This window comes from Venturia canescens, chromosome 8 (genome assembly GCF_019457755.1).
Source record: "Venturia canescens isolate UGA chromosome 8, ASM1945775v1, whole genome shotgun sequence".
Taxonomy (NCBI): domain Eukaryota; kingdom Metazoa; phylum Arthropoda; class Insecta; order Hymenoptera; family Ichneumonidae; genus Venturia; species Venturia canescens.
Window position 1 is genome coordinate 4,839,892 of NC_057428.1, and position 22,203 is coordinate 4,862,094.

The 22,203-nt window shown below is 39.5% G+C and overlaps 1 protein-coding gene across 7 annotated transcripts in view; it reads right to left on the reverse strand.

Annotated features, from left to right (window-relative positions):
- rdgB (retinal degeneration B) overlaps positions 1 to 22,203 on the reverse strand; it is a 1,063,172-nt gene that overhangs the window by 1,006,331 nt on the left and 34,638 nt on the right. The window lies entirely within an intron of this gene.

Here is a 22,203-nt window from a genome sequence, read left to right on the forward strand (position 1 = left end):
AAATAAATATTTTCAATAAAATATACTTTCGTTCATTTCATTTACCTCGCGACGCTTTGCTGCCCATTTTCCTCTGCATATCTACTAAAAACAAATTCTAACATATACTGTGCAATTATTTTATTATATTATATTATATGATATATTTCAAAAAAGTTATATTTTCCAGTCAATTTTTTTAAAATTGACATGAATAAGCTTTTGGAGTATCCAAATAATGGACCCCATATATATAGATATACAGTGAATGAGCCGGTCGAGTGACTACCAGCGCCACGATGCGGTGGACACATACCGCGAACCACTTTTATCCGGCTGTGTCAGGGGGCTGACCGAGGGACATGAGGCCTTTGATGGTATTATATACAGACATGTCAAATTTCTAAATGCGTTAGTAACTTTTGCATAATCTTGAGCCTGTGCAAAGTTTTTTCTCAGCAATTACGCTACTGATCGTGTTGGTTTCGGGCTCATTCGAAAGAGATTTTGAAAGTTAGTCTCCAAACTAACTTTCGCTCAACAAAACTCCTCTTGAGCTCCGCAATTCAAGAAAATGACACGCCAGTTTTACCCCCACCACCGCGAATCAAGAGACTCGGTAGAATCTCGGGACAAGTACATTGACAGCTCTGTCGTCTGCTGGTCTGAGGCTCTCGCCGAGACTATATTTTCTCTGAATAAAACGATTCGCCGTGGTGGGGGTAAAATTGGCATGCGATTTTCTTTAATTCCGAAACTCATGAGTTCTGTACGGCTTTAAAAATTGAACTTTCAGCTAATTAAGAAGTTCTCTGTCGAATGAGCCCAAAATCAGCATGATCGGTGTCGTAATTGCTGAGAAAAAACTTTGCACGGGTTTAAGATTATGCAAAAGTTACTAACACATTCGAGATTCGACGTATCTGTATACGCGTACTCTGACCGCTACAAGCATAGGCTCCTTGGCCTCCATGATCACCAATCCCCGGTGAGAATATTCTTGTTCCAACCAATGAGCAATGAAAAAAATCCTGGGCCAATTACATCAAAGTTTGAAATGGCATGCGCAAGCATATAGCATGTGCATTTCAGTTCTGACTATGAATGTACAATATATATGACGTCAACTTCAGAACGTAGCACACGGTGCAGCACAGCTGGTAACAGCAGTCATAAATCAATCGATATACAGGGTGTCCCATTTTAATCTTACACCTGACTTTTCTCGGAAAATATTGCTCGGATCAAATATTGTGTGGAACAAAACTTTTAGGGGTTGAAGGGGGACGTATGATAAAAATTGGTTTGTGGATCCAAAATTCAAAATGGCGGCGTTAGAATGGCCGACATGTTTTTTTCGAATGGAAACATAACTTTTTTTCATCACCAAAAAATTTTTCAGCGCAAAACCAACAACTTTTGTTGGTAAAATTTTTTGTTTAAGTTCATATTTTTTAAGTGAGAACATCATTTTCAACTATTTTAGAGGTATCCAGGATGCACCGCGAAGAGATCTTTAACGTACCAAGTACAAGTGGGTTTGCGTGTCCGTCTGCATAAGCGTGCATACGTGGAGGTGCATGTGTGTGTGTTTTTTATTTTCATTTTATTTTTCAACTTTTTTTGAAAAGAGGGGCATGCAATACCTTTATGCCCATAGGTACGAGCTCACAAGGATTAGGTCTCTGCGGTTCGTCACTACCGCAGTATTTTCGGACTCCAAACCTTCCTTGTGAGTGTACTCTGATCCCTCCCTAGAGATGTTCAAAGATCCCTCCATTCATGTTTGAACATGCCTGAACTCTTCTCTCAAAACCATCAACTGTGCGTAGGAGAACATTTCTCGGGATCGCACGGCAAGCAGCTCTTATCCGCTCCTTCATGTTCTCTCGTGTTGTTGGAGCTTGACGGTAGACAGCGTCTTTTAAGTACCCCCACAAAAAGAAATCAGGAGACGTAAGATCTGGTGACCTTGGAGGACAATTTACAGGACCGTCTCGACCAATCCACCGTTGACCAAATGTTGTATCCAGATGATTTCGAACAACATGAGCCCAGTGAGCGGGTGCACCGTCTTGCTGAAACCACATCTGTTGACGTGTTTCCAAATCCAGATCTTCTAGCAAAAGAGGCAGTTCATTTTGTAGAAAATCAAGGTAACGGACAGAGTTCACATTTCCCTCGAAAAAATGGGGACCTATTAATTGCCCATTCACAATACCACACCATACGTTCAAACTCCATCGATGCTGGTGATCGATCTGTCTCAACCAATGTGGATTCTGATCAGACCAATACTGAAAGTTCCATCGGTTCACTTGACCACGGTTGTTGAAAGTGGATTCATCACTGAACATAACGTATCGAAAAAAGTCCCTGGATCGCTCGATTTGTCTCAACGCCCACCGACAAAACGCCACCCTTCGCAACGGATCTGGATTAGGAGTGTCTTGGTGGAATTGTAGTCGGTACGGGTGAAGTTTCGCACCTCTCAATACACGGTGCACTGTCGATTTGGGAAACCCCAGTCGTTCCGAGATCACTTTGGCACTCAAATGAGGATCAATTGCTATCATGGCTAAAATAGCCATGTTTCGGGCTTCATGCAATCCACCAAAATTATTGACGTTTGGGAAATGTCGACGGTGGCGGATCATCCGACCTGCCCTCGCTCGCTGCTCAAGGGTTCGGATTGTCTGCCGTGATGGGTGACGACGATCAGGATATTCACGTCGATACAAATTTTCAGCTCGGAAGTAATTGCCCCGACACCTCCCTAAAATAAGGAGCATATCAACGATTTCGTTGGGACTGAAATCAGCCATTGTTGCTAATTTTCAGAATTTTCATCTAATTTAAGAACTTTTAAAAATTTCGAGAATCAAGAATTTCTCTCTGATTTCAGAACCTTTACAAATTTTCGATTTCGTCTCTTGCTAATGGCTGCGGAGTCAGAAGATAAACGTTTCAATTAATTTTTCATCCGTGGGCGATCACAATGACTTCTAAAATAAAAAATTCTTTTCTGATTTACAACTCAAAAGTAGGCGTAAGTCTCGCTTACGTGAACTTATCTTTAAGCGTAAGCCTCGCTTGCGTGTACTTTAGGGTGTGCGAAAAAAACGATATTTTTTTTTCCTTTTGCATCCAACCGAAAAAGTTGAATTAAGGTGACAAAAAAAGAACCCCAAAAGAAGAGCTCACCAAAAAAATTTTTCGAACGGCGCATTGCGTTTGAAGATTTTCCATAAGAATAACTTAGGAAATCATTGAGACCTCTGACCATCGTATCATAACTCGTCAGGGAAAAATCGCACAAAAACGACAATAATATGATTTTATAGAAAATCGTTTCCCCTACAAAAAAAGTCCTTATGAACATTCAGCTTGGAGCAACCGTTTTGGTGCTATTATCGTTTGAAGTTGAATTGATGGAAAATTTTTTTCATGAGACTGTTAAAATCAAGTTTTTCGTTTCACGAACAAACTTCTCGGGACTTTTTCATAGAGAATTACTTTCTCTATCGGAAAATCGTTATAATTATTAAAAGTTTATAATTTATATAAATCTACTTTTTTTAATCAATTTCATAAAATTGTTGTAAACTGTTCCGTGCTTGGTTTTCATGGGGTAACACTATTTTTTGCTAAGAAACTCTCAAATATAAACTTTCCACCATGTTTTTGGTATAATTAAGTACGAAAAGGAAGAATTAAAGAAAACGACATTTATCAATAATCTTGTTTGAAAAGCCTTTACTTGCTATCATGAATTGTTTTTCACCCGATATCACACATGAAATAATAATCAAGGGTTTTTAACCCTTTCGCTTACACGGGGTAAGATTTAATACCCATTACCACTTTTTAATGTGTTTTTATTACAATTAGGGTATTTTTGACGATGAGCTTGCACTATTTTCAACAAATATTGTAGCTGTTCTTCGTTTTTAGTCAATGAGCCGTTGTAGGCTTCTATCAAAGCGACGCCACGTTCGGCTACGTCATTGACAACTTTCAAATTTTTTAAAAAATCTAAGCAGCTCAAATAACTGGCATTTTCAGGCCATAAGTCCATATTTACCCTCAGAAAATCATGAGGTAAATTGAATTGATTGAAAAGAAATAAGGATTCTTGTGTGACGAAATCGCTTATATCCTTTGATAGCAACGTTTTGTAATCATTTTTTTTTATGATTACTCGTTCGGAAGGAATTTTCGATTTTTCTCGAGATTGCAGAGCTCGCAACATTTTAGCTTTCACGCTCACCGGCACAGCATTGTCGAAAAATGACAAAGCAACTATCTTCTCATTCAAATACCACAAGTGATTTGCTATTTTTTTTTAAAGCTGCTTCTGATACGATAGGATTCACTTCGCCATACCGGATCAAATTTTGCATCAGTGACACATCTTGATTCGGAGCAGAAATAGCACTAGGAGATCGAAACCACGCCTCGATGTAAAACAAGACAACGAATATGCATATTTCCCGAAGACCGTTTTTTTTTCGGATAGATAGCACGAATTGTTCTCTAAAAATAAATATTTTTAAAGAATAAATCGCTTTTGCCATCCATCGTGCATGATGCATAGCGCCGGGACGTTTAACGTGCACATCTAGCTCTGTACCACCCAAGAAAATGTACGCGAGCTCCAAAAATTCTTTATAATCATTTCTTGGTTGCACATCCTACAACACAAAAAAACCACACGTATTTTCAAGCTTGATTTTTCGAAACAGCTATAATTGAGTAATGGAACTTCTGTGTATTTAGTACATTGGTTAAATTTGAATAAACAATCCAAAGATGAAAATGAATACCTCGAGTTGATCAGCGATGAAAGTCAGTAAATGATTTTGTTTTTCTTTCAAACAATCAGCAACATTTTCGTCTTCCATACCATTCCGAAAAAGAAGAGGATCAATGTCATTATAGGCATGTAAAAATCGACTAAATATTGGTACGCTGGGACCAGTCAATGTTGGCCAGAATGTTTCAAAAACGCTTCGGAGACAGATTTCATAAATGTGATGTCTACAAGCTAAATGAAGTAACTTGCGACCCAACATTTTCTCAACCAAACAACAAGTACCACGCGATAATCCTATTGGAAATTTAAATTGTTATAATGAAATATTATAAAATGATAATAGTATTAATAAGAATCTCAAAAGATCAATGATTACAGCGATATAAATAATTCTAATTTCAATAATGTGGATCAAAATAAATAGTTAGTACCGGAATTTACTGCAGTCGTGTCAAAACACAGTGCTTTCACTTGGTCGTTGATATTCCATTGATTCAACGTTTCGATAACGGCAAGAGCTTGGTTTTTTCCAGTTCCTGCTATTAATCTCGGAACAGCAAGCAATTTTTCGAGCCCATTGTACGTGATGACGATGGGGAGTCTGTCAACTTTATCGGCACCAGTGAGTTCAGATAGAAGTTTGCCATCCCAGTGAACTGTCACATTGTTGGGAATGGTGAAGGCATTCTTCATCTTTTCGGCAATTTTTTTCCGCATTTTAATTCGAGTATCGTGAATAGTCCGATGACTCAAATTTATTTCGTCAATGTTATGCCCTAGCTCTGTGGCAATAGCAGCAATAACATACGTAGCATCCCTACTACTTAAATTTGCTCTGTCAAGAGCAGCGGCAACATTTTCGGAGATAATATTTTGCTTTTTTGGAAGCTTCGTACTGGGCCTTTCATCATTCCAACTACCGATTAAATTCTCAGATTGGCTGCTAGGTGCGGATGATGGAGGCAAGCTAATTTCTTGACTTAATGCAAAGTCGTGGCTAACGTGTCGACTCAAATCTAAATAAGATAATTATTACCATACATGATTTATTGTACGTATTGAACAGAATGTAACAATAACTTGTGCAACAACTCAAAAGTCTCTCTCCCTCCCAGTCTTCCCTCTCTCTCCCCCTCCCTCCCCCTCCCTACCTTCCTTCCTCTCTGCCTCTCTCCCCGCTCCTCTTTAATTAATCACGACACATATTAATAACATGCATGATTTGATTTCTACGCAGATAACTTTTTTACAATCAAGAATCCATAGATTCAATTAAATTTATATTATGCTAAATTATTTCAAATCCATCCGAAAGAAATTTTTTCAACACGCGACAAGCTAAAAAATAAATATTCAAACTCATAAAGAACACTTCGAATTCAATTAATAATGAGGATCTTCATTCCACTACATTACAGAGAAAAACTTACGAAAGTTGGGTTTTGTTCTCTTTTTATTTGGAAAATTCTTTGACCTTGAACTGGAATCACCTCGTCGTTCATTTTTTTTTCTTGGTAAGAATGTTCGTTTTTCTTCGGATGTTAATAAGTTCAACGCATCGTGATGCGAAATGTCGAAGAATTCTTCCATTTTAGACTGGAAACTGCATTCTTTAATTTTTAGAGCCGCTGATTTTTTCCTATAACTACTTTTGTCCAGTAACTTCCATTGATTGAAAAGGTTAATAATTTTCTTTATAATGTTTTGGGGTTGTGAAGTTGGAATTTCAGCTCGATCCCAACATTTTTGCACTTCTTCCTTGAGTGCAGCAACACTTTTTTTTACTGATAACCCGAGAGATCTATGGTGATAAAAGAATACAGATAAAACCTGTCTATTTGTAGGTAGTTTTTTTCCAAAGAACCCGGCACTTTCGAAACCAACTAAATATACACGTTTATTTAACGAATTGCATTTATTTTTTGACATTATTCTTGAATTTTGTAGCTAATCGGAACATAAACAATAATCACAATTTGCGAATATTTCAAGCACTGTATGAATGTATAGCGAAACTTTGAAACAATGGATGAACACGGCGGAAAGTGTTAGCATTTCCCGTTCGCGGCGTCAGTGTAAAAAAGTTTGCACTACAAGCTACTGCATACTGGCGCTAGGTGGCAGCATGGGTTTTGGCCGGAGAAAGCAGAAAATTCTGTACAAAAAGCTGCTGAGAAGTTCGTTCTAATTATAAAAAAAAGTAACTTTATATAAATTATAAAATTTTAATAATTATAATGATTTTCCGATAGAGAAAGTAATTCTCTATGAAAAAGTCCCGAGAAGTTTGTTCGTGAAACGAAAAACTTGAATTTAACAGTCTCATGAAAAAAATTTTCTATCGAATCAACTTTAAACGGTAATAGCACCAAAACGGTTGCTCCAAGCTGAATGTTTATAAGGACTTCTTTTGTAGGGGAAACGATTTTTTATAAAATCATATTATTGTCGTTTTTGTGCGATTTTTCCCTGACGAGTTACGATACGATGATCAGAGGTCTCAATGATTTCCTAAGTTATTCTTATGGAAAATCTTCAAACGCAATGCGCCGTTCGAAAAATTTTTTTGGTGAGCTCTTCTTTTGGGGTTCTTTTTTTGTCACCTTAATTCAACTTTTTCGGTTGGATGCAAAAGGAAAAAAAAATATCGTTTTTTTTTCGCACACCCTAGTGTACTTATCTTTAAGCGTGAGCCTCGCTTACGATTAAAGGTAAGTTCACTTTGTAAGAGATTAAAGAAAACCTCATTGGTAGTACTGACGTAGTCTGACTTTGCGTAGTTCTCTTACTTTAGAGTTTTAAATCAGAGAAGAATTTTTTATTTTAGAAGTCATTGTGATCGCCCACGGATGAAAAATTGATTGAAACGTTTATCTTCTGACTCCGCAGCCATTAGCAAGAGACGAAATCGAAAATTTGTAAAGGTTCTGAAATCAGAGAAAAATTCTTGATTCTCGAAATTTTTAAAAGTTCTTAAATTAGAGGAAAATTCTGAAAATTAGCAACAATGGCTGATTTCAGTCCCAACGAAATCGTTGATATGCTCCTTACACGCAAACGCACTTGCACTTGGTACGTTAAAGATCTCTTCGCGGTACATCCTGGATACCTCTAAAATAGTTGAAAAGGATGGTCTTACTTGAAAAATATGAATTTAATCAAAAAAATTTTTCAACAAAAGTTTTTGGTTTTACGCTGAAAAATTTTTTGGTGATGAAAAAAAGTTATGTTTCCATTCGAAAAAAACATGTCGGCCATTCTAACGCCGCCATTTTGAATTTTGGATCCACAAACCAATTTTTATCATACGTCCCCCTTCAACCCCTAAAAGTTTTGTTGCACACAATATTTGATCCGAGCAATATTTTCCGAGAAAAGTCAGGTGTAAGATTAAAATGGGACACCCTGTATATCGATTGATTTATGACTGCTGTTACCAGCTGTGCTGCACCGTGTGCTACGTTCTGAAGTTGACGTCATATATATTGTACATTCATAGTCAGAACTGAAATGCACATGCTATATGCTTGCGCATGCCATTTCAAACTTTGATGTAATTGGCCCAGGTTTTTTTTCATTGCTCATTGGTTGGAACAAGAATATTCTCACCGGGGATTGGTGATTATGGGGGCCAAGGAGCCTATGCTTGTAGCGGTCAGAGTACGCGTATACAGATACGTCGAATCTCGAATGTGTTAGTAACTTTTGCATAATCTTAAACCCGTGCAAAGTTTTTTCTCAGCAATTACGACACCGATCATGCTGATTTTGGGCTCATTCGACAGAGAACTTCTTAATTAGCTGAAAGTTCAATTTTCAAAGCCGTACAGAACTCATGAGTTTCGGAATTAAAGAAAATCGCATGCCAATTTTACCCCCACCACGGCGAATTGTTTTATTCAGAGAAAATATAGTCTCGGCGAGAGCCTCAGACCAGCAGACGACAGAGCTGTCAATGTACTGTACTGTACATATATATATGGGTACAAACCATGTGTCAGTTTTTGATCGTAAGAGTAGAGTTTCGACATTACGAAGTGCGTACGGGATAAATAAAAAAATAATTTTCATCATCTAAAGAAGTGCAGATTACTATTTATGTTGTTATTTGTGATATATTAAACCGGTATCAAAGCGGCCGCGTAAATGTTCGCTCGCGACGGCTCACTGCATCACAATAGTTAGTCTTTAGGATGGGTACTTCGGTAAGGACACCTCGAGTCCCCCTGGACCACCAGATAGGCGCTCGGGCTTCTCTAGGTAACTGGAGTTTATTTTGTATCACCGGGACGCAATCATCCCGGAGGTCCTTTATCCCCGTGTGCATCGCGCCTCAGAGGTTCTTGAGCCGCAGCTCTAACGTGTGCGCGATGCCTCAGAGGTAGGTTTCTACGTGTGTATCAATGCCTCAGAGGTTTCGGAGCCGCAGCTCTAACGTGTGCATTGATACCTCAGAGGTAGCTCAAATCCGAACAACGGGACACGTCCCAGAAGTTCCCCACTACGTGTGCAACAACGACTCAGGAACATCACTTTGGTGTCCCCCTCCGATTTTCTTGAAACTACTGTATGTGAAAGAGCATTCGAAAGTAAGAGACACGTATTTTTTTTTTATCGGCGGAAAAACGGTTTTAAGGGGTGAAACCACCCTTGAAAGTAAAGCATATCAGGGGGTGATTTTGCAGTTTCACCAACAAGCACTCAACTGATTTTGATAAAACCAAAACCAAAATGTTTCTTATCTGAAGTGATGAAAAGTTCACCATGTGCACGAAAAAAAAAAAAACAGGGGTTAACCACCCTTACATTTTTATATATCTCACGCCACAATAAAAAGGAACGAATATGATGGAATGAAACGGGTTCTATTTCCATGAAAACATGAAAATAAAGTTCACGTGTTTTTGCACTTTTCCAAAATAGCAGTCTTAAGGGGGTGAACTACCCCTTTTTTGATTTTTCGTACTGTAGGTGGGTTATTTTTTTTTACATGTTTTTGTTGATTCGAAATATTATAATAGTTTCGAATCAAGATATTCTGACGTATCGAAGTCAATATAAGACTCTGAAAGGGTGAATCTCCCCCACTCGATTTTTCTCTTTATTCGCTATTTCAAAATTTCTCCCTGCATTTCGTTCAATTTGGTTGCTCTGCATCGAAATTACAAATTTAATAATTTTAGGAACATATAAAACTCGTTTTGACCTGGATGGCGGCGGTTTGGCGGGGGGGGGGGCAGGGGGGGGGGAGTTCCCACAACTATTTTTTCGGTGATCATAGAAAGCTTGTAAACTGCACGTAAATGAATAGGTACCATGCTGCAGATAAAAATGTCTCTATAAAACACTTTCTTAACTTTGGCGGAAAAATAGAGGCGTAGACATATAACCCCGGTGTTTGTGCTAGATAAGAATGTTATCAAGTAGTTATGATCACCTGATATTTTTGGCATTCTCACACACCGAATAACATTAGTCATTCCGAATATTCTTGAGCCATGCATCAGATAAAAACGTTATCAGGCATCATGAGATTAATAAATATATTTTTCTTTCGATACTTATTTTCGAAGGCGCTAACCATTAGCATTGTACTAGTGCATATTTGAGTGAGCTCCAAATCGTGCGTGCTTTTTCTGTGCTTTTGGTGTATTGTGCCTACTACTTTTACCAGCATGAAAGTCAACCCAATCAACGTTATCAAATTGTTACTGGCTACATTTGAGGCTATGAACATTGCACAAACTCCTGTTAATAATGCAGAAATAGAGATGAAGGAGAATTTCAAAAAATTTTTAATAGATTCTATGCAAGATTACAACGGAATTGAGATGATACAGGAAGAAACTCTTGATTTTCAAGAACCATTTAAAGAGTTCGAAGCAATTGCTGTTGAAGATATCATATAGCAAAAGGATGATGATGTCGATTCCGACGCTTGTTCTGGTGACGATGAGCTGAGCTATGATTATAAAAAAAAAGCTGTTGAATATTGGAGATCTGGTAAAAAAAAGAATTACAGTGTTGAAACCGTCAAACAAAAATACAAATCTGTAAAATCCATACGGCAGTTACGACGCTGGACACAACAACTGAACAAGGGTGGTACATATAAAGAAAAACTAGCTCGAATTTTTGAATACACATTACGGAATATGAAAACTGCTGTAGACGCTAGTGTCATTGTTCATGATATTAACCTTCGAAAGTAGGCTCTACAGGCACAGAAAGAAATAGGCCATGAAGATATACGATTCAAAGCCTCTCATAACTGGCCATGGAAATTTAAGAAATCGCATCGCATTGTTTCCAGAAAAATTAATAAATTTATAACGAGAAAAACTGTGGAGGAAGAAGCGCTTCTGCAAACAAATGCGGACAAATTTGTTCAAGATGTTAAATTACTAATAGAAAAGTATGGGTCAAGCAATGTATATAATTCGGACCAAAGCGGTTTTCAACTGGAAATCCATTCAGCACGAACTTTAGCGATGGAAGGATCGAAAAAAGTTGAATGTGTTGTACAATCAGTGTCTTCAACGACCCATAGCTACACGATTCAGCCAACAATAAATGCCAACGGGAAACTACTTTCTCCACTTTTCATAGTATTAAAGGAGGCAAAAGGTGAATTTGGATCAAGAGTAACGAACGAATTGTTTAAGCCAGATAACGTCATAGTAACAGCATCAAAATCTGGGAAACTTACTTCCGGTGCGTATTATCGTTAAGGGTGCATCAACTTTTTCCAAAATATAGTTATAAATATATAATTTGTTATATGTTTACAGATCATTTTAAAATTTGGATGGAAAAAGTTTTTTTTCCCAATGTTGAAAGTGACAATGTATTACTCATTGATTCCTGGAGTGGACACTGTCCCAAAGTTATACGTGAAGCCACCCCTCATGATAAAAAAATCATCACAATGATTATCCCAAAAGGTACAACTGGAAAAATTCAACCGCTTGATGTATTTGGATTCAGGATATGGAAAAATTTTGTACGACATTTTTCAGATAGTGTTCTATTAGTGGATGCTGATATAAATTTACATTTGAGGAATAATATAATCAAACTGCAATCTTTGGCCCACAATCAATTGTCATCTCCACGCTATATCAATCTTTTCAAATATCAAGAGACTCGGTAGAGTCTCGGGACAAGTACATTGACAGCCCTGTCGTCTGCTGGCCTGAGGCTCTCGCCGAGACTATTTTTCTCTGAATAAAACGATTCGCGGTGGTGGGGGTAAAACTGGCATGTCATTTTCTAGAATTGCGGAGCTCAAGAGATGTTTTGTTAGGCGAAAATTAGTTTGGAGACTAAATTTCAAAATCTCTTTCGAATGAGCCCGAAACCAACCCGATCAGTAGCGTAATTGCTGAGAAAAAACTTTGCACAGGCTCAAGATTATGCAAAAGTTACTAACACATTTAGAAATTTGACATGTCTGTATATAATACCATCAAAGGCCTCATGTCCCTCGGTCTAACTTCGCGGCGGTGTCGCGGACTGACGTCACATGCCGAGAGCTCGAAAGTCACCAGCCGAAGTTTCACGTCATGTTGACGTTTGGGGTTATGATGTTATCAAGTGCGTGCGGGATAACTAAAAATAATTTTCGTCATCTGCTAACGAAGTGCATATTACTATTTATTTCGTTAAATTTTGTGATATACTAAACCAGTATCAAAGCGGCCGCGTAAATGTAGTCTGTGATATGTGTGCGAAAAAGGATATAAAAAATGCGCGATGCATATGTCAACGAAAATTTTTCAAGATATTTCATTATTTTGCTCGACTGGAAATAAGCGTTAACTAAAATAATCTTTCAATTTAATCACAGTGCGAGAAATATTGTCCAGTGTAAATATATCGTCAGTGGCTAGGTTATATATATGAAGGCGTCAGGTTATATATATGAATAAATACAACTGAAACCCACAGAACTGTTAGAATGATGTTGTAAACTTTAATTGAATAAATGTTTTCTAATTTATTTCTCATGTTTCCCATATTTTGCTTCATATTCAGTTTGGCTCTGCCCTCTCCGATCCTTGTTTTCACTCCATTGGTTTGCAGCGGATCGATACATATCATTAATTGATTGCCTAATATGTGTCCTATGATTTTCTACTATTTCTTCATGCTGATTGTGGTAACGTGATTCAAGAGGTTTCCAGCTATGATCATCAATCTCACAATTTGTACATCAGATTCTCAAAACAGTTTCTGGTCTTGATATAAGTGTAGTTATTCTTTTTCCACCTGGTCTGTCGAGTAACAAATTTTGAAACTTATTCCAAAAAGTCTTTGTATGCTTTGTTTGCTGATCATATGAAAAGTCGAATCTTTGGAATGCAGTAGGCAAACACAAATTTTGACAACAATACTTATGAAATGACATGTATGTTGAGTATTCCCACTTTGCAAATTACAAATGTGGAATTATTAGTGAAAAGATTCATTACGCTAAGTCTACAGTTGCTCAGTTTTGGATGCGATCAAATATAATGCCTGCTAACATCCATGGGAACATACAGAATTTCTGAATACAATGTTCGCTATGTCATTTCAACGTAACATCATGACTTTTGCCAACTTTTCTCTATAATACTATAGATTTGGATTATTGAAATACAGCAAAAATCTGCGAATTATAAAATTGATATACTGTGCCACTCATTTTACTTTATAACACTAACTGTAACATATATGTGAAGTAAAAAACTCATCACAGAAGTCTTCAGTTGCTCATTTATGGATAGATTTTAAATTGCTGTCTTCAAAATTTATTGCGCAGATACATTGAATCACAGCAGATACCTGCGAACTCTGAAATTTCTGCGCATAAATATGTGTGTTAAGTATCACCCCTTATATTTGATTATGAAAATGAGTAATAGAACTTGGTTTAGCAAGTTTTAAAGTATTTCTTTTTAAATACTATTGAAGTTTGTATTACTGCGGTATGAAGCGAATACCTCCAAACTTTCATATTTTTGTGTCGCAGCATGTGTGCCAATCATTTAAATTTTTTACTCCAACCGTAACATGTAATCTCAAAAATTCATCACATACGTCTTCAGCTTTTCTAAATTCCTAAATTTTCCGTTTTCTATTTTATTCTGAGTTTTTAAACTTTTAAAGTCATTCCTGAATTCTCCTGAAATTGTTTTTCTCCAAAACCAATGCAGATACCTTAAACGTCTTTGAATTCCGTTGCTCTGTTGAATTAAGTACACTCAGTTTTTTTTGCTTCTTTGAGTTCTGACATAATAAATGTTTCCGGGTGCTTTTTTTCAGCAACTATCAAACTGTAGATAATTGGATCTCAGCGGCCACTTGCAAACTTTGGAAATATATTTCATCGGGGACACGTTTTGAATGACACGAAAATGTCTAGATTCAGAATGCAAAGCAACATTTAAAAAGGGCCAATTCTGTTGGATTTGTTGTGTCTTGAATTTGATCTATCTTTCCTCTTTTCCTTTCTTTTTCCTAACGTTATCAGCCGAAAATCATATCTCAGCCCGCAACACGCATTGCTCCATGCTCTTGAGTTCCCAATGGACGAAACATATTAGAAGACAAGGAGAAAAATCACCAAAGTCCAAGAATAAACCTCTATCGAAATATTTTCAGTACAATTTCGACGAAAAATAGGTCTTTTTCGTGAAAACCAACGTTATACGCCGAAAATTATAAACAATTCATAGAAATTTAAACTAAAATCTTATAGTCATCTGAACATAAATAAGGATCTTTTGAGAAAAAAGACGTGATATCAAACCATAAACTTCCCCTAGGGAAAAAAAAGGTTGGGACAAGTACATTGATGGTCCCCCGTTTGCTGATAATTTCACCCATAAATAAAACTTTAAACAAAATTTTTTTTTAATTGTAAAAAAAATTATTTCATAAAAAAAACTACAGAACAATTCGAAAAAATCTTTGCAAATCTTGACAAAACGTTATATTAAAAAAAAACTAATCTGCATCTATTTTTTAAAATGTCAAAAGAATCAAATAACAAGTAAAAAATAACAAACCGAAAAATCGCCCTTGAAATCATTTTGGAAACCGATGCCTCATTCTTCTTATTTGATTCGAACAGAAAAATCAATTGAAAAAAATTCCATCCAATTTACGTGCAGCACTAAAATTTATGATATCAATCGGTGGACAAGTATTTTATTAGTGACTTCAAATTTTGACATTATTGAATTGTTCTAAGAAGCTTTCAAATCCAAAAGAATCACATGCAAGCTAGTCATTTCTTACTCTATGGTGGCAGAGACTTATAAGAAAATCGATTCTTCTCAGACTTTCAGGATCCTCTGGTATTATTCACAAAATTCGACGTCGATTGGATCGATACAAATTATGTTTAAATATGTGTTAAAAGTACTTGTCCGGCCCATCACTTTCCAATTAAATTGTTTATCCAAATAAAAGTCAGGGCTTGTCTAGAACTGATGGATCACAAGTATTCATGCATGCAGATAGAATTGAGAGAATTATCTTCAAGTAATTTTTACTTAATTGCACTAATTTAATAAAGAACGGAAACAAATTATTCCGCAATATAGAAGGGATATTCTTGTGCATCGATAAATGAAAAAAATTGTACATAATGTATATGTTCAAGCTTCCAAAATAACTCTGCAGTTTACATTCGATGACGGCAATTTTTACTTCCCACTTATTCTTCCAGCGAACGAGTTCCATTCGGAATAAGAACTAATCTATACTATTATTAAGAACATTAAATTAATAATGAATCGCATTTCAACAAACTTTTAACAAGATTCTGCCGTGCTATTTCGTTTTTTTTATGATTGATTCTTTATTGAATGAATAGTGATGGGCCGGACAAGTACTTTTAACACATATTTAAACATAATTTGTATCGATCCAATCGACGTCGAATTTTGTGAATAATACCAGAGGATCCTGAAAGTCTGAGAAGAATCGATTTTCTTATAAGTCTCTGCCACCATAGAGTAAGAAATGACTAGCTTGCATGTGATTCTTTTGGATTTGAAAGCTTCTTAGAACAATTCAATAATGTCAAAATTTGAAGTCACTAATAAAATACTTGTCCACCGATTGATATCATAAATTTTAGTGCTGCACGTAAATTGGATGGAATTTTTTTCAATTGATTTTTCTGTTCGAATCAAATAAGAAGAATGAGGCATCGGTTTCCAAAATGATTTCAAGGGCGATTTTTCGGTTTGTTATTTTTTACTTGTTATTTGATTCTTTTGACATTTTAAAAAATAGATGCAGATTAGTTTTTTTTTAATATAACGTTTTGTCAAGATTTGTAAAGATTTTTTCGAATTGTTCTGTAGTTTTTTTTATGAAATAATTTTTTTTACAATTAAAAAAAAATTTTGTTTAAAGTTTTATTTATGGGTGAAATTATCAGCAAACGGGGGACCATCAATGTACTTGTCCCAACCTTTTTTTCCCTAGGGTTCATGATTTAAAGTAATTATATTACGGAAAACCCGGAATATTTTGAAAATCCTGTTGATTTTGGGTTCGGTCTATCAAAAACACACTGTGAAATACCTGGTTGCAATAATATAGCGATTATAAAATGTGCATGGTGCAAAAAATCTTTGTGTTTGAAACATTTTTTTGATGAATATCATTATTGTACAACGTATGAGCCATAATTGCTGGAAATGATAGGTTTTATTATATTTTATTTCGATATATGTATTTATCTAATAAAATCCGATTGTATACTATGAGACGGTTAATGAATTGTTCATGTGTATTGAAGTTTGATTTAAAAAATGTTAGTTAGTAAACAAGATCAACAGCATGGAACTTATTCAGACTTCAAAGTTGAATCGTAGTAAATATCAAATGGCTCCCCTCCTCCTTCCCTTACCCCGCCAAGATTGAGGTCAATACGATTATTATACGTTCCTAAAATTATTAAATTCGTAATTTCGATGCAGAGCAACCAAATTGGACGAAATGCAGGGAGAAATTTTGAAATAGCGAATAAAGAGGAAAATCGAGTGGGGGAGATTCACCCTTTCAGAGTCTTGTATTGACTTCGATACCTCAGAAAATCTTGATTCGAAATTATTATAATATTTCGAATCAGCAAAAACATGTAAAATAGAAATAAGCCACATACAGTACGAAAATTCAAAAAAGGGATAGTTTACCCTCTTAAGACTGCTATTTTGCAAAAATGCAAAAACACGTGAACTTTATTTTCATGTTTTCATGGAAATAGAACCCGTTTCATTCCATCATATTCGTTCCTTTTCATTGTGGCGTGAGAAATATAAGACAGTAAGGGTGGTTAACCCCCTGTGTTTTTTTTTTCGTGCACAGGGTGAACTTTTCATCACTTCAGATAAGAAACATTTTGGTTTTGGTTTTATCAAAATCAGTTGAGTGCTTGTTGGTGAAACTGCAAAATCACCCCCTGACATGCCTTACTTTCAAGGGTAGTTTCACCCCTTAAAACCGTTTTTCCGCCGATAAAAAAAAATACGTGTCTCTTACTTTCGAATGCGCTTTCACATACAGCAGTTTCAAGAAAATCGGAGGAGGGCACCAAAGTGATGTTCCTTGTCAGAGGTTCCCGAGCCGCAACTCTAACGTGTCCGTTGATGCCTCAGAGGTAGCATTCTACATGTGCACCAGCGCCTCAGAGGTTTCCGAGCCGCAACTCCAACGTGTGCGCTGATGCCACAAAGGTAGCCCGTCCTGACCAATCAGAACGGATCTCCAGAGGTCGTTTACCACGTGTGCATCACGCCTCAGAGGTTTCGGAGCCGCAACTCTAACGTGTGCGTGATGCCTCAGAGGTGTTCTCACGACGTGGTTTCTGAGAGTAAGAAGTTTAGGCAGAGACAAGAAGAGATAGTCGGATAGAAGATCAAGGCTGGCAATCTCATAACATTATAGATCATGCGGAAAAATAGCAGCATGCGTGAAATAGCAGGGTCGACAGTGTCTGAACCCAGGGATTCTTTCTCAACCGTTTACAACGGCACTGCCGCCAACGCTGTCTCGATTTAACTCAACCTCTCGCTGTTGGAGAAAACGGCAGAGTACGGCCTGATCAACAGGGCTTCCGCCTTTGACTTCTAAACCAACCTCGGCAGTTATTCCAGAGCATCGAAAGTGACCCACTTCCGTAGGCTGTCCACGGCGACAACGCCGCGTTGACCCTTAGCCTTCCTCAGCTCCCGTAAGTCTTCGACCTCGTAACGATCGTTAGGCAGCACCGCGGTGACCTTGAAAGGACCCTTGGATTTTGCCATCAGCTTCCTGCTCTGGCCCGTCGCCGCCGGATCTGCTGCCACCATCACAACGTCCCCAACTGCATATTGCGGCGGCTTAAACCGTCGCGCATCGAAACGTTTCTTCTGATCGGCCTGTTCCACGCCGGTTCGACGTTTAGCCTCGTGGCGTAACTCTTCCAGGTCTACGCGATCGAGCGTAAACTGAATTTCCTCTAGCAGCGCCGCATCCGCCGTACTACGCGGCTTGTATCCGAACAAGAGTTGCGCTGGGCTCCTCTGTGTAGTGCGGTTGGTCGTACAATTGACGCCACTCTGCAACTTTTTAGTATAGTCATCCCAAGTATCTTCAGACGCACCCGCGCTCGTGGTTGCAAGAGAGTCCAACACCGTGCGGTTCATACGCTCACACTGACCATTCGCTCTCGGAGTGGCCACGGCATTCAATACGTGCTTTATCCCGTACTCCTGACAAAAAGCCGTGAACCTGTGCGAGGTAAAACAGCTTCTTCTATCGCTAATAATGCGGATTGGCGGCCCGAAAAGAGCAAACAGCTGATCGAGTGCCCTAATGACCCATTTCGTCTTCGTGTCCCGCACTGGCTCGAGAACACAAAACTTCGTAAACCCGTCTACGATAGTTAATATTTGCGTGTTTTTACGCCGGCTGCGAATGAACGGCCCAACGTGATCTAAATGCAGCGTATGGAACGGGATAGCGACCTTTTCAATGGGGTGCAATAAACCAGGTTTGCGACCCGAACTCGCTTTATGGTACAGGCAGTTTAAACATGCACCCACGTATTTCTTGACGAATCTACGCATACCCCTAAACCAATAATTCTCCCGCACTTTTTCCAAAGTCTTCTCCGACGCAAAGTGCCCCTGATCGTCGTGACACAACTTTACGATATTAAAGCGCGACGCGCGTGGCACCACCCACTTATTGCCGGTTTCCGTACGCCGGAAAACAACACCCTTTCTGAGGTCGTATTTATCGAAGTATTGCTTCGTGTCGGACCTGGCTTCTCCCGATTCCAGTATCTTTGCGATTACGACAATATCTGGATCTTGTAACTGAGCCACTTTGATCTATTCCTGGTCCGTGATGTTCACGGCCATGCATTCCAAGGGATTTCTGCTCAGGTAGTCTACATGTGCACCTTGAGCTCCCGGACGGTAAACGATGTTGAAATTAAAGTCCTGCATGTACACCCACCACCTCGCGACTCTTGGTTGTATGTCCTTTTTCTCGGCTGTTGACCGTATGGCGATGAAGTCCGTCACTATCGTAAATTTAATACCTAACAGGTAGACACGAAAGGCTTTAAGCGCCTCGACTACCGCGAGAGTCTCTAAGTCGTACGAGTGATATTTTTGTTGCTCGACCGCTGTTTTCCGGCTGAAATACGCCACGACCCTTTTTCCTTTACCCTCTCCTTGCAGAAGCATGGCGCCCAGCCCGATGGCACTGGCATCCGTGTGGACCTCGGTATATAGCTTTGTATCGTATACCGCTAAGACTGGCCGTTCCGAAAGCGTTTGTTTTATCTCCTCGACAACTTTCGATTCTGCTGGGCCCCACCTCCAGGAGCAGTCCTTGCATAACAAATTCGTTAAAGGTGCTACCTTCCTTGCGTAGTCCCTTACGAATTTCCTGAAGTAACCCGCGAGACCCAAGAACTGACGCACCTGCTTCACGTTCGTGGGATCCACAACTTTTTTGATTGCCTCAATCTTCAGTGTTCCCGGCCGTACCCCTTCCGTCGATATCTCCCGTCCAAGGTAGTCAATCTTTTCTTGGAAAAATCTGCATTTCGAGAGATTGAGGGTGAAGCGATGCTGTTGTAGCGCTGCGAGTACTAATTTTAAATTCTCGAAGCCCTCTTCAACGGTCGAAGTGGGAATGAGAATATCGTCCATATATACGAGCGCGCGACCGAACCGTAATTCGCCCAGGGCCTGGTTCATGGCCCTCTGAAACACCGACGGAGCATTCGCCAACCCAAATGGCATTCGCATAAACTCATACTGCCCATCCGGAGTGATGAATGCTGTCTTCTCTATGGAATCGGCGTGCACGGGAATTTGATAAAATCCCGATGCTAAGTCCAGAGACGTGAAGCACGACTTACCTGCCAGCTGATCGATCTGGTCGTCGATCAACGGCAAGGGGTATTTATCGCGCTTCGTTATTTCGTTTAGCTCCCGATAATCCATGCACATACGCGATTCGCCGTTCTTTTTCTTAACCAAAACGACCCTACTGGCGTATGGAGACCTACTTTCTCGAACAATGCCGCTCGCTTCCAGGTCCGCAACGATCTCCTTAACCCTCTTCCGCTCGGACAGGGATAAACGGTACGGCCGTTGATACACGGGCTCGTCTCTGAGCAGGTCAATTTTCAGTTCGGTGACGGTAGTCTTCCCTATTTCAGATGTTTTGAAGGACACCGTGGATCTATAACGATTCAATAGCGACGTCAGCCGCACCCTTATGGCTTCCTCCTTAATACCTGAACAATTTACGTCCCCCTCCTCTATCGCCCTGGGGGCATCTTTCTCCAGCACATTGACGGCCAGCGATTTCATGATTCCCTTGCCGTTCGTCGAATTTACAATCGTGATATCCGTTCCTCCGATTATGGCCTTGACGTCCGGAACCGCGAGGATATTCCGCCCAATCAAAATGTCGCGGGAGAGTTCGCTGTCTCGCACCACGTAGAGATCGATTCCGAGGGTTATGCCGTCGATGGTAAAATCAACTTTCGCGCTCCCGATCGGCAAAGATATCGCGTTGTTAAATCCCGAAAGAGGTTGATCCGTGAAGGCTAACGACAGTTGCAATTCGCGCGCCGTGTTTTCCCTCATTATCGAGCAATCGCTCCCCATATCGATCATGCATTCTTTATATACCCCGTTGATTTTACATACCTTTACGGGCTTCTGCACCTCCACCGTTGCGGTCACCGCCAGCACTTCTTCCGCCCCCTTCTCGGCTAGTCATGCTTTCTTCGCGAAACGCTCTTCGTCGCGCGTCTTAGAAAAGCATGCTTTCTCAATATGGTCCGGTTTATGGCAGTAGGAGCATACGACGGCCCCGCTTGCGTCCTTCTTCGGTGGCCGCGTATGCTTTTCGCCCTCCTTCGACTTCTTGCAATCCGCCCTTACGTGGCCGGTCTTACCGCAGGTAAAACATGCCCTGTCGTTCCTTCGTCGCGACTTTTCACCCCCATGTTCGCGCTTCGCGTCGTTTCTCTTCGAAGTTCAGATCGCAAAGAGTCTTACAGCGACTTGCTAGAACCGCCTTCCGTATTCCCTCGTCGTGAATGCCCCGAGCAACGAAATCGACCACCCTTTCTTCTGTTACGTCCAACTTGAGTGAATTTAACAACCCGATTTTCTCCAGGGAATAGGTCAGCAGGTCTTGCCCTGGCTTACTCGTGTACAAGACTGCTTCCCTAAGGAGCTCACCGAAGCTCGCGTCGCCTCGGAATTGTTTAGCAATGGCAATCGAGAAAGCTTCCCAGGACAGATGCGCATTGTACAGGGACTTGTGCCAAATTTTGGCGTTTCCCCGTAGTTTACACACCGCCAGATATAGCTTGGTCTTGCTGTCCCAGTCATATAAAATACCGCACTGGTTAATTTTTTCTACCCATTCGATCGCGGGGAGTGCTCTATCGGCCGGATCGAACTCCGGTAGAAATTTCTCGTTAATGAAGTTATTGGATCTGCTCGCATTCCGGTCCGACATAATCGCTATTACCTGAGCCAAACGCGCAATGTCCGAGTCATGGCTGCTAGTGCCAGCGCTGCCAATGCGGCCCTCTCGAGAAGTGCTGCGGCTCCTCGCCGATTCCAGCGACGATCGTGACCTTGAGCGTCTCACTATCCGATCGTCGTCGCGGTCCTCTGACGCGTCGCGAGCGCGCTTGCGGCTTCCACTACCAGCGCCATCACGTTCACGTTTAGAACTCATCACTGTTTCTCGCCGTATGAGTTTGCGGTATCGTTATGATCAGCACCGAATTATCACTGTTCTACTTTCACTTTTCACTGTCCACTTTTGTGCGCTTCAAGTGTATCCCACTTCTGATCTGTAGGAACAATATTTAT